This window comes from Taeniopygia guttata, chromosome 1A, assembly GCF_048771995.1.
Source record: "Taeniopygia guttata chromosome 1A, bTaeGut7.mat, whole genome shotgun sequence".
NCBI lineage: Eukaryota > Metazoa > Chordata > Aves > Passeriformes > Estrildidae > Taeniopygia > Taeniopygia guttata.
Window position 1 is genome coordinate 37,951,082 of NC_133025.1, and position 10,711 is coordinate 37,961,792.

At 35.7% G+C, this 10,711-nt stretch overlaps 1 protein-coding gene across 9 annotated transcripts in view; it reads left to right on the plus strand.

Annotated features, from left to right (window-relative positions):
- SYT1 (synaptotagmin 1) overlaps positions 1–10,711 on the plus strand; it is a 329,787-nt gene that overhangs the window by 172,591 nt on the left and 146,485 nt on the right. The window lies entirely within an intron of this gene.

The window sequence follows — 10,711 nt, forward strand, 5'->3', positions numbered from 1 at the left end:
ACTGGGTTCTGCTTTCATTAATGTTTTCTATCTGAACTTTTGAATTAGAAAACCTTTTTATTCAGCAGAAGAAGTCAAGTTGTTTTTGAATTTGTGAAATTTGGGATCTCTTTTCATATTTTTTTAAACTTTGTGTGTCTCTATTAAGGTGGAAAAGACTCTCCATTATATCCAGATAATGATTATAGAGAACAGTAACAAATTTAATAAAAATGTTTACTCCTATATAGCCTATTTGATTATCTATTTCAGACTATTTGATTATTAAATGGGAGGTGGAGACAGAGCTGCATTTTGCTGTTGGGGTGCTGCTGTTACCATTATTAATCATTTATGTAGGTAATGTATAGCTGTTGTTCACATATTAGGCAAATAAAAACTCTCATCCATGCCCTGAAGTGTTTGCAATCTAAAATTAGACAAAAGAGGTAACAGATGATAGCAGTCAGCTCTAGGAGTGGGCGTTTCAGAAGAATATGTTATTGTTTACCTGCTGTCCTTTTACCACTTTCCGTTTGAAATGCTTTCTCTCAGTGACTGCTGATGTTCTGAGGGTAACACTGTGCTCCATGCTCCAGACCAGTAATGGAGCTGTCAAGCAGACCCAGACCAGTTTTGGCCCCCGGAGTCCAACCACGAGTTAGCAGACTGTGTACCACTGATCACTGCCTTGTGTGTGTGCCTAGCTCTTTGGGCAGTCTTCAGTCCACCTCGCTGCCTGCTTTTCTAGCTCATCCTTCATCAACCTCTCTATGAGCATTTTACAGGAGACAATGTTAAAAGCCTTACTGAAGTCAAAGTTGGCAATAGCCACTGCGGTCCTCTCATCTACAAAGCCAGGCATTTCATCATAGGAGGTTGGCAGGTTGGTTAAGCAGGATTTCCCCATTCTGACTACTCCCAGTTACCTTCTTGTCCTTTATGTGCCTGAAAATAATTTCCATGATTATGTGCTCTGTCACCTTTGCAGGGATAGAGGTACGGTTAACAAGTCTGTAGTTCCTTGGGTTCTCCTTCCTGACATTGTTAAAGTTTGAAGTGACATTTCCTTTCCTCCAGTATTTGGATGCTTCTCCCAGTTGCCACAGTGCTTCAAGATTATCAAGAGTAGCCTAGAACTGGCAACAGGCAGCTCCCTCAGCATTTGTGGGCTCATACCATCAGGGACAACAGTATTTCCTGGTCTGATCATCTTCCACCAAGAGTGCATTTTCTTGTTACAGATTTTCCCATTGGTGTTGAGGGCCTGGAATTGCAGAAGGCCAGTCTTGCTAGTAGAGACTCAGGTGAAGACAGTATCAAGTACCTCAGGCTTTACTATGTCCTGTGTTACTAGATCCCTTGGCACACTTAGCAGCAGGCTCACATTTTCCCTAGTCTTCCTTTTATCAGTGCATGCTTATGCAAGCTTTTCTTGTTGTTCTTTGCCAGGTTCAGTTCCAGGTTGGCTTTCAGTTTCCTAACTGCATCTCTGCATGTTCAACCAGTATCTCTGTGTTTCTCCCAAGTCTCCCCTCTCTGTTTTTGACCTCTGCATACTTCATTTTTTTGTGTTTGAGTTTTGCTGGAAGCTCCTTTTTCATTCATGCAAGCCTTCTGGCATTTTCTTCTGGCTTCCCGCTCACTGGGATGGAGCAGCTGTAGCTCCTGCAGAGCACAGTCCCAGCTCTCACAGGCTCTCCTCAGATGACAGATGCTCCGGTCCTTTTATGATCTTTGTGTCTGTTCTCTGGGAACATTGCAGTATGTCCATGTCTCTCCTGAACTGGGAAGCACAGAACTGGACACAGTACTCCAGATATGGTCTCACTAGTGCTTTCCTTTTCAGGTGGTCATAACAAGGCATTTAAGTAATGGATGTGGTAAGGAGATTAACACATGACTCATAAGGGTAAGAGAAGTAAAGTTTGCAAGAAATAAAAGAGAATGAAAAAAAATCAGTCTGAAAAGTCAAGAGGAGAGTCAGTGGGGTAGAAAGCACAACTAATTTGAAGCAGCAAAATAGAGCTTCTGCTCTATCTCATCCTTCTGGATGAGATATCTCATCCAGAAGGATGAGATACATATATTGGGAAGGTGAGTAGGAGGGTGAGGATAAGAGGAAGTAGCTAAAGCTTGATAAAAAGTTAATTGAAGGCAATAGGAAACTTTTATGTTTATTTCAGCAAATTCTTGTTCGGGAACAGGTTGTAGAAGTGGCAGGTTGTTAAAAATAAGATATACCCTGTCTAGACTTCAGATTTCCTAAAGTTCAGCTATAAGAGCCTCTGTGACTTTGAACCTGATTTCTTGGATTGGTGGCTGCTAATTTCTTTGGTGCCTCAGTGGGATGTGCTTGGAACAGTGACCGAATCAAACGATTGCTGTTTCAGAAGGATGTTCTGATTTGCAAGGGTGGTTCTTTTAGTGGAATAATCCTCTACCTGGTTGTGGCTGAAGGAGATTACACAAATGCTCCAAAGAATGAGACTATTACCGTGTCTCTTCAGAACATAGAAGAGCTCTACAAAATTAAGACAGAACCAAGTGGATATTTAGAATTTCCATTTCCTCAAAGGAAAAATGAAAGCCAAACTTTGATTAACTGCTTAAATTCTACACATTTTTATCCTAAGCCACCAAACTGTTTAGAAACTTAAATGGCTCTAATAAGGGTAGCATGAGTTCTGAGCAGATTTATTTTATGAGAAGAGTATCACATACTTTGTGAGCCCTAAATTCTGGTAGGGCCACCTTTTATCCTTGCTTTCTGAGGAATTACTTGTTTGTTTTTATTTTTAAGGCCTTTACATCTTCTTGATTTTTATAACTAACTTGAGATTGAGTTCTAATGTGTAAAACACATGCCAGTGATTTAGCTGCTACTATAAGCTTCCTCAACCCTAAACCTCCAAAATGTGTTTGGATTCCCTATTGAAAACTCATTTTTAAGAAGTGTCACTTCTTAAACATTTATTAATTAGCCATGGATTAGCCATCTCCAGGAAGCTAATGAACAACTTAAACAAAATATAGCCTGTCGGTGTTTGGTCTTTTTAGAAATGCAGTGATAAATACCTTTTTTTTTTTAAATTCACCAACCTCTGCATAATCTTTGGTTCCCAAGTTGTAAAAGCATATTCAATATATATTAAAAAGAAAAAAATAAGATAAATATTTCCAAAATTCTAAGTTTTGAAATGCCACATGCTCTAGTATACTTAGGAGTTTGTGGAATGTGTCTGAACAAGTGGCATGTAAGGTCCCCTGTAAACTAGAGAAAGGATAAGAATTAATTCCAAAGGCTAGGAACAAATATAATGCTTGGCAAAATTCCCTTGGCTTCCTTTCCTTCAAATCAGGCTTGTTGTTATACTATTTCTACTGAAACATAATTGCAATCCTGTAAGTACAGATATCCACAGTATCTCCAGTGTAAAAGACTTTCTTCCAGAACGGAACTATATTAGCTGTAATAGGTATTAACATAGCTATCGTAGGATAGCAAGTAATAGGTAAGCAGAAGAGGGTTCACAGATGACAGATTGATAACTAAGGCAATAGTGTTCAACCAAGGATTTCATATACTTCCATAGGATTATGTGGCATTAGGAATGAGGTAGATTTTTTTGCCATTTCTCAGTTTCTCATATCTGGGGCTATATGAAAGCCTTACAGTTCTTGAATACAAAGTAGGGAATTGCTTTAGTGTTAGCCAAAAACTCATTGTATTTTATTTGTTTTGTTTTGAGGAGGTGATAGGATACTGGGGTCAAATCATTCTTTCCCATTCATACTAGAGTATTGTTTTATGTTAAGGGTTCTTATCTTCTTTTCAAACTTCAAGAAGAAAACATGAAAAATAGCTTTTATTACCCTTCTGTGGTATTTTTAAGGATAGTGAAGGAATAGCTCATAAAAAGATATTTCTCAAGTTTTAACATACTGACTTTTTCATTACCGTAGCAGGTGGTCATTTTCATATAAATGAAACTGGTAAATAGCAACCCAGTTTTTCACATGGATTCAATTACAGTGAATGCTTCCAAACACCAAATGCACAGAAAAAAAACCTTCCTTTTCATTCTCTTTCTAAGCAAATAAAATGAATCTTTAAAACTTCTATGTATGTATGTATATATATATATATATATATATATATAAAAATATATATATATACACACTCTTATATACTTATATATTTATACATGCTGTGGTCTAAATGCAACAATATATAAAATAAAAAATACTGAACTTTCTATTTTTTCATTTTTCTAGTTTGAGGTTGATACTAAAGCTATACATAATATAATTTAAGCCAAAGGAAATTTACCTTTTCTGTTTTTTTCCTGTATATCTTTGTGAAATAGCTTCAGGTTTCTTACAGAAGATTCTTCCTCACTTAATATTCTCACAAAACTCACCCACCTTCATGTTTTTGGGCAATCATTACTTCAGTGCATGACATCTGTAAACTTGCCATCATTGAATTCATCATACCTAATTTTCGATCTATAGAAGTCAACATCATATAAATACATTTAGGAAACAGGTAATTTTTGTAAATTTTCCTCTGCACATGTCTTTTTTTCAATGTGTTTTTCTTCCTAGTCTGCTGTTAGATCAGGCTTAGTATCTAAAATCAGGTGAGATAAATACCACTCTTTAAGTCCTCAGTTCTCTAGAGGTCTGGTTAAAATATTAATCTATGTAAGGACTATTGAAGCTATATGAAAAAAGGGCAACACATAGTATTAATTACTAATTATGTCACTATCGTGTGTATGAAATTTATTACAAAAGTTCATAGTATTTTATGAGGTCCATGAAAGTTTAAATTAAATATTTCTGAGTAAAAAGAAATTAATTTTGGAATAGTATTGTAAAGTGCTTGAGCAACATTTTAAATAATAATTCTTGAGCACAGCTTAGGGGACAAAGAAGTTCATCTTATCTAAGAAGTACAGCTTTTAACCTGCATGCCACTAAGACCAAAGATGAAAATAAGATGCTTGTGGTGGGGTTCCATAGCTGAATGGCATTCAAAGAAATTATTCCTCCCTGATTAGCTTCAAAATACTTTATCTTTATAGGCAAGTGGGAGCTGTGTGTTGGTTCAGTGCTGTAGCTGCTATCTGCAACTCATTAGGTTCTCTGTAGAGAAACAGATAAAATAACCTGAAGAGTTTACACAAAATTGGTCCATTTAACTGGGGGTCCTTACAACTCTTAACACCTGTCTTTGTGTCCAGCAACCTACTGACAGTCAAAGGCAGTAGTTTAAATTCTTGACATTACAGATCCTATTAATCACAGCTGATGAAGGCTTCCTCTGTAAATCTGTTATGTTTTTGTGGGAAAGCATTCTATATAAGTATGTATCTGTAGTGCTTTGGCAGAGGTGTTCCAGAGATGACCAAGATATGTAGTTATTATATTTCCGCTTTCTTCTCAAGTCTTGCAATTTAAATTACTGTGCTAAAAACTTCTGAATTCTATCCTAGGCACAGTTGCAAAGGTACGAATGTTGGCATGCATAAAAAAAGAGTTCATGATGACTTAATAATTACTTCAAAATACAGTTTGTATATTATTTTAATTACTGTTACTAAGCTCAACTGTTGATGGAAAATATGTGTGCATTAATTAGTACAAGATACTGATAAGCATATTAAATCAGGCACATTATTTTTGCATATAAATTATATTTCGGAAGAAAGGTTCTTGATCTGGACATAAAAGTGCTAATAGTGATTTGTAAAACAGTTTTTATAATGAAAATATATGGAAGCGTATGCTAAAAGGCAGCCTTAGGAGAAGGTATTAAAGCTTTTAAGAACTGAAGAACTTTGCTCTTTCCTCACCCTGTACCATCTTCATCCTATAGATCCCTTTTTTTCCCAGACATTCTATTTGTACTGTTGCAAACACAAGAGATTGCATCTGAGTCCTTCACACTGGCTCTAAATTAAGATTCTGCAGTTCCATGCCAGCTGTATTTGGGGTATAGATTTCCTCTCTTCAGAGGCATGACTGAGCTTGTTTCAGTGTCTGTGATAGGGAGGGTCAAAAATACTGTTCTGCCATTTGTCCTTAAAAACAGAACATGAATATCTATCGTGCTTTCCATTTAAATGACCCATAGACTTGATGTACAGAGATCACTGCAGTTTTCTTCTACTCCCATAAGGATTTACACAAAATGAAGCCATGGGCAGTTTTTAATAGGATATTAACACCCTTCCAGATAATTCTTAATTAACATCTTTCAAATCTTCCTATAGAAGTGTAAAACAGAATTGTCACTAAAGTATCAGTGATTTAAATAAACTGTTTTATGAGTGTCTATATTAAAACTAATAGTAAAAGTTTTTATTATTTATATGTATATGCAAGTTTCACTTCAAACCACATCTAGACCATTTTACAAATGTTGCTGCTCACTTTATAGAAATTATGTCTGTGTTAAGAATTGCTTATTTGTACTCTCTTTGCTTATCACATGCTAGTTAAAGATACTGGTAAGTAGAGAGCTCAGGTAAGTGATAAAAGGGAAAATCTTCATTACAAATTGTTGGAAAGATACCCTCTATACTAAATAATTACATTTCAGAATAATATTCAGCTACTCTTATATTTGGGGCTGTATTTTGAAGATGTAGTTGAGTTATTTATTTATTTTGATATTTACATTTAGCTGGGCATCCTACATATTTGTTGTTCAAGATTGCTCCAGGAGTACAAACTCCATGTGAGTCACATTATAAAGCTCTGGAAAGGCCAGATATGAGTCAATATTTATAGTGTTTTTCTGTACAACTCAAGCCAAGTCTTCAGAAAGGCAAATACTTCTGAAAAAAGATTGAAATTTAGCTTGTATAAATGGGTTCTATTGGTCTGAATCACTTAGGCCTGACTTTGCTGGGGAGATGCAGCTGGATGGGTAAAACAGAAACCTAGAAAAATAATTTCACACTGATAATTTCCCTATTGCCCTCCTTCTCTATAGGAAAGGGTCTGCATTTTATTAAATGCTTAACTGTGTTAAAACAAGTTAAAACAGGTCTACAAATTCATATGTAATATGAATAGCCTAGTAATGTTAACGTGCACTTTGTGTGAAATAGGCTGTTTAGATACAGCACTAAATTTTCAGCTGATGTTTAAGTCATTATAAATTGCAAATTTGGAAATTACTGCCAATTAAAAAAATTAATTAATCTTTTATACAGACTGTCATTTCATGTCTGAAGAGTTGCTGGAGGGTTTTTTTTCTGTTTTGAAAAAATTCAGCATACTTGTTTTATGTAATAATTCTTGTCCTAATGTGTGCAAAGGTTTTATTGTCATTGCATTGTTCAGGGAATTAAATATGAATGAGTATCTGTCTTTATCTAGACATGCATTCATATCTGATATTTTCCTTCATGTCTTGAAATTTCTTTTCTTCCAATTTTCTACCTAAAATAGCAAATACCAGTTTCAACCCTGAAAAATATTTTTAGACCAATCGCTATTGTGAATCTTTCTAAATTCTTCTTTTCCCTTTAGAACTGGGTCTTTTTGTTTGTTCTCTCTTTCTGTGAGTGCCAAGGTAAAGTTACTTTATTGAGCTTTCAATGTCATTGAATTTGCAGACAGCAACTCGGGTCTTCTGTGAAGTCAGTGTTTTGGGACTGCAACTGTCATTATTTTTCTTTGTTGTTGAAAAAAATGTTATGTTCAAAATTTGAAGCCAAAGTCCTTTTTTTGTAGAATAAATGACTATCCTGACATAGTTGGCTGTTTTCACATGTGTCATAAATTTTGTGAGAACAGAGAAAGATGAGTTACAGTCCTAAAAAATCCTGATTCTATTTTCTTGGTTTATGTCAGCAGTAATATTTCCTGATCTTTAACTGAGAATTCCTTGTGGGAATGTGTGTTATTTGTGTGTGTATATTTGTGTGTGTGTTATTTGTGTATAAACATTTGTGTGTTATGAGCTCTCTAGTCTGATGCCACATTTAGACTGGCAGAAGGGTTCATGCTTCCAGTGTTGGCTCATTTAATGGCAGGAAGCAAACTCTTTTATCCTTGATGAAATGGTGTCCTGCATTTCTGTGTATATGAGGACTTCTTATACTCACTTTCCTCCATTTCACATTACTCTCTGTAATACACACTGACTATGGAAAAAGCAGCATCACACCCTTGAGATCTATCTAGCTGACTGTATATTAATGTCTTATATAAACATTGAACCCATGTTTACCTCTAGTTATGAAGAAGCTGTGTTGTGCTGCTGGGCATTATAGAAAACTGAACTATCAGAGATGCTGAAATGTGAGGGAGAGGAAATATGCTTGTGAGGAAAATGCATCAGGCAGCATTTTAAGATTTGTCTGTTTGACAGTGCTGCTGATTTTGCTTATTTGTTTTTATCTTCTGGCTTTATTATCAGTATAATGATTTTGTTTTATACTGGCATTTAGAGAGCTACAGATGGCAGCATATTTACTTTTTTTTTTTCCCCCAGAGATACTGGAATGGGAAATCTGGGAATAAGCTTTTCCATAATACTGTGTACAAGCCTGACAAAGTCCTTTAATTTTTATGTCTTTCAGTTTCCCACATACAAGCCTGATTTAATACTTCCCTGCTGCCAGACATGTTATTCTCCCCCTACAGTAAGAGAATATTTGAATAGTTAGGTAAAGGAATTCTAAACACTTATATTTAGAGGGTTGGAATAGGATAATCCTGCTAACATAGAGTTTTAAGAAAAAGGAACTTTGTGTATTTTTTCATAATTTATTCATTGCATTTAGATGCAATGCCAGTTTGAGAAAAAGTCTAGCTTGGTTTGCCTCAGCATTTGGGTTGATATATCAAAATATGGAGTAAAAAGGCCAAATTTAGGTTGGTACTGATACACTCACTGCTTGATTTACTTGTTTGCATATAAACATTTGACTATATGAGCTCATCTGACATTAATATCAATAATCAGAGTTGGCAAATAAGATAAAGGAATACAGCTGTTCTTCTGAGATAAAACAAATTCATTGTGAACTAAAAATATGTATTCCTCAACAAAATCCTTACATTTGTTGTTGAAAGTTTGCCTGTTTTGGTACACAACCAAAATAAACACCTGAAATTTCAAGAGGAATCACTAACTGCAAATAAGAAATTTTGTAAGTTGTTGCCTTTAAAATAAAAGTGTGAAAACCCATTAAATTCATGTAAAAAAAATTTTTAAAAATTCAAGAAATGTGCTTGAAAATATTTTCAGTGTCCTACAACACAGTGAAAGGCAGTTATGTCATTTACCCTTTTATCCTTCCTCATGGCCTCTGAAAACCCAGCCCTTTCCACAAAATGCATGTTTTTTTCAGTTCTGCACCTAGTATCTGCCAGTTGTAAGTAGTCAGTGGGGATGTATGCACTGGTTTCTGGGGGCTGAGGGGCAGTAAAGGGATTTCCAGATTTCAAAGTCACCCCAGCCCCAGCAGAGTGGCCAGGGCATTTTACAGGGCTGCGGCAAATGCACTGACAGGTCTTTCGGATTCTCACACATTCCCGGGGCATATTCTAATCAATCACTGGCTGTGGAAGCAGAGAATATAAATATTTCAAATTTTACAACAAAGGACTGAAGTTTGTCAAATTCATCCTGTTATGGAAGGGGGGGAAAATCAGCTTGAATTATTTTTACATAAGGGGAGAATTGCTTCCTGCTCAGCACTAGGTACTTTCAGATTGTGGTCTCAAACACGTACAAACACACTTTCATAGTGTTTAACTGCAGGGTTTGAGTTGGAATCACTTCAGAGGAATATTTGAACATTCCCACTGGATATTTGAATAATGCAGGGTTAAGATTTTGTATATAGTATGTATGCATGGGTGTATTTTTACAGCCCAAGTTTTATTGTAAGAATTACTGAAACACATAGTTTTTAAGAACTGCTAGATGAAAAAATATCTGCAGAATAGAAATAATGCTGATGAATTTATATGACATGTAACATTTCCTTATCTTCATCAGTAGAAGGAGCTGGGAGGAGTCTAGTGGAGCAGAGGAGTTGAAAGAGCATTAGAGCTGTGTCAGCTGTCTTTCCCCTCATGGCTTTGAGCAGTTTTCTATCCTCAGAGCCAACCCCCTGTAATCCTGAGCAATACCTACAGCAGGATTTGCTGTCTGAACAGAAATGCCTGTGCTATCCTACCTATTTCTTATACTGTTGTCTGAAAATGTGCACCTACTGTTGAATCTGCTCCTTATTGTCTAATTGTATTGTCCAATGAAACAACTAAAATATGGCAAGAGTAATTAACAAAAGAGCACAATTATTTTTTTTTTCTCAGCCTGCTGGGAACATACACAGAGCCACAGGCTGTAGCTGACCCACTTCTTGATAAATCACACAGTGTAACTAACACTGAGGCAGCTAATGCCATCTACTGACTAAAATAACACAATCACTGAGATAGTCTCAAAAAGTGCTTGCAGAGGTGGTAGCATTAAAAATCATTGGAACATTATGTACACCTCTTTGAATAAATATAAGCTTGAGAAGTGAAACCAGGTTCTTGAGAAATCAGAATTCATTTGTCATAAGTTTGTTCTGCAGCAAGAAAGCTAAAATAACCCAGTGTTAGGAAATCCTTTCAATAACCTAATTTTCAAAATTGTTGAGTAACTTCCTTCCATTGTCTTCAGAGATGCTTGTATCTTCTCAGAATC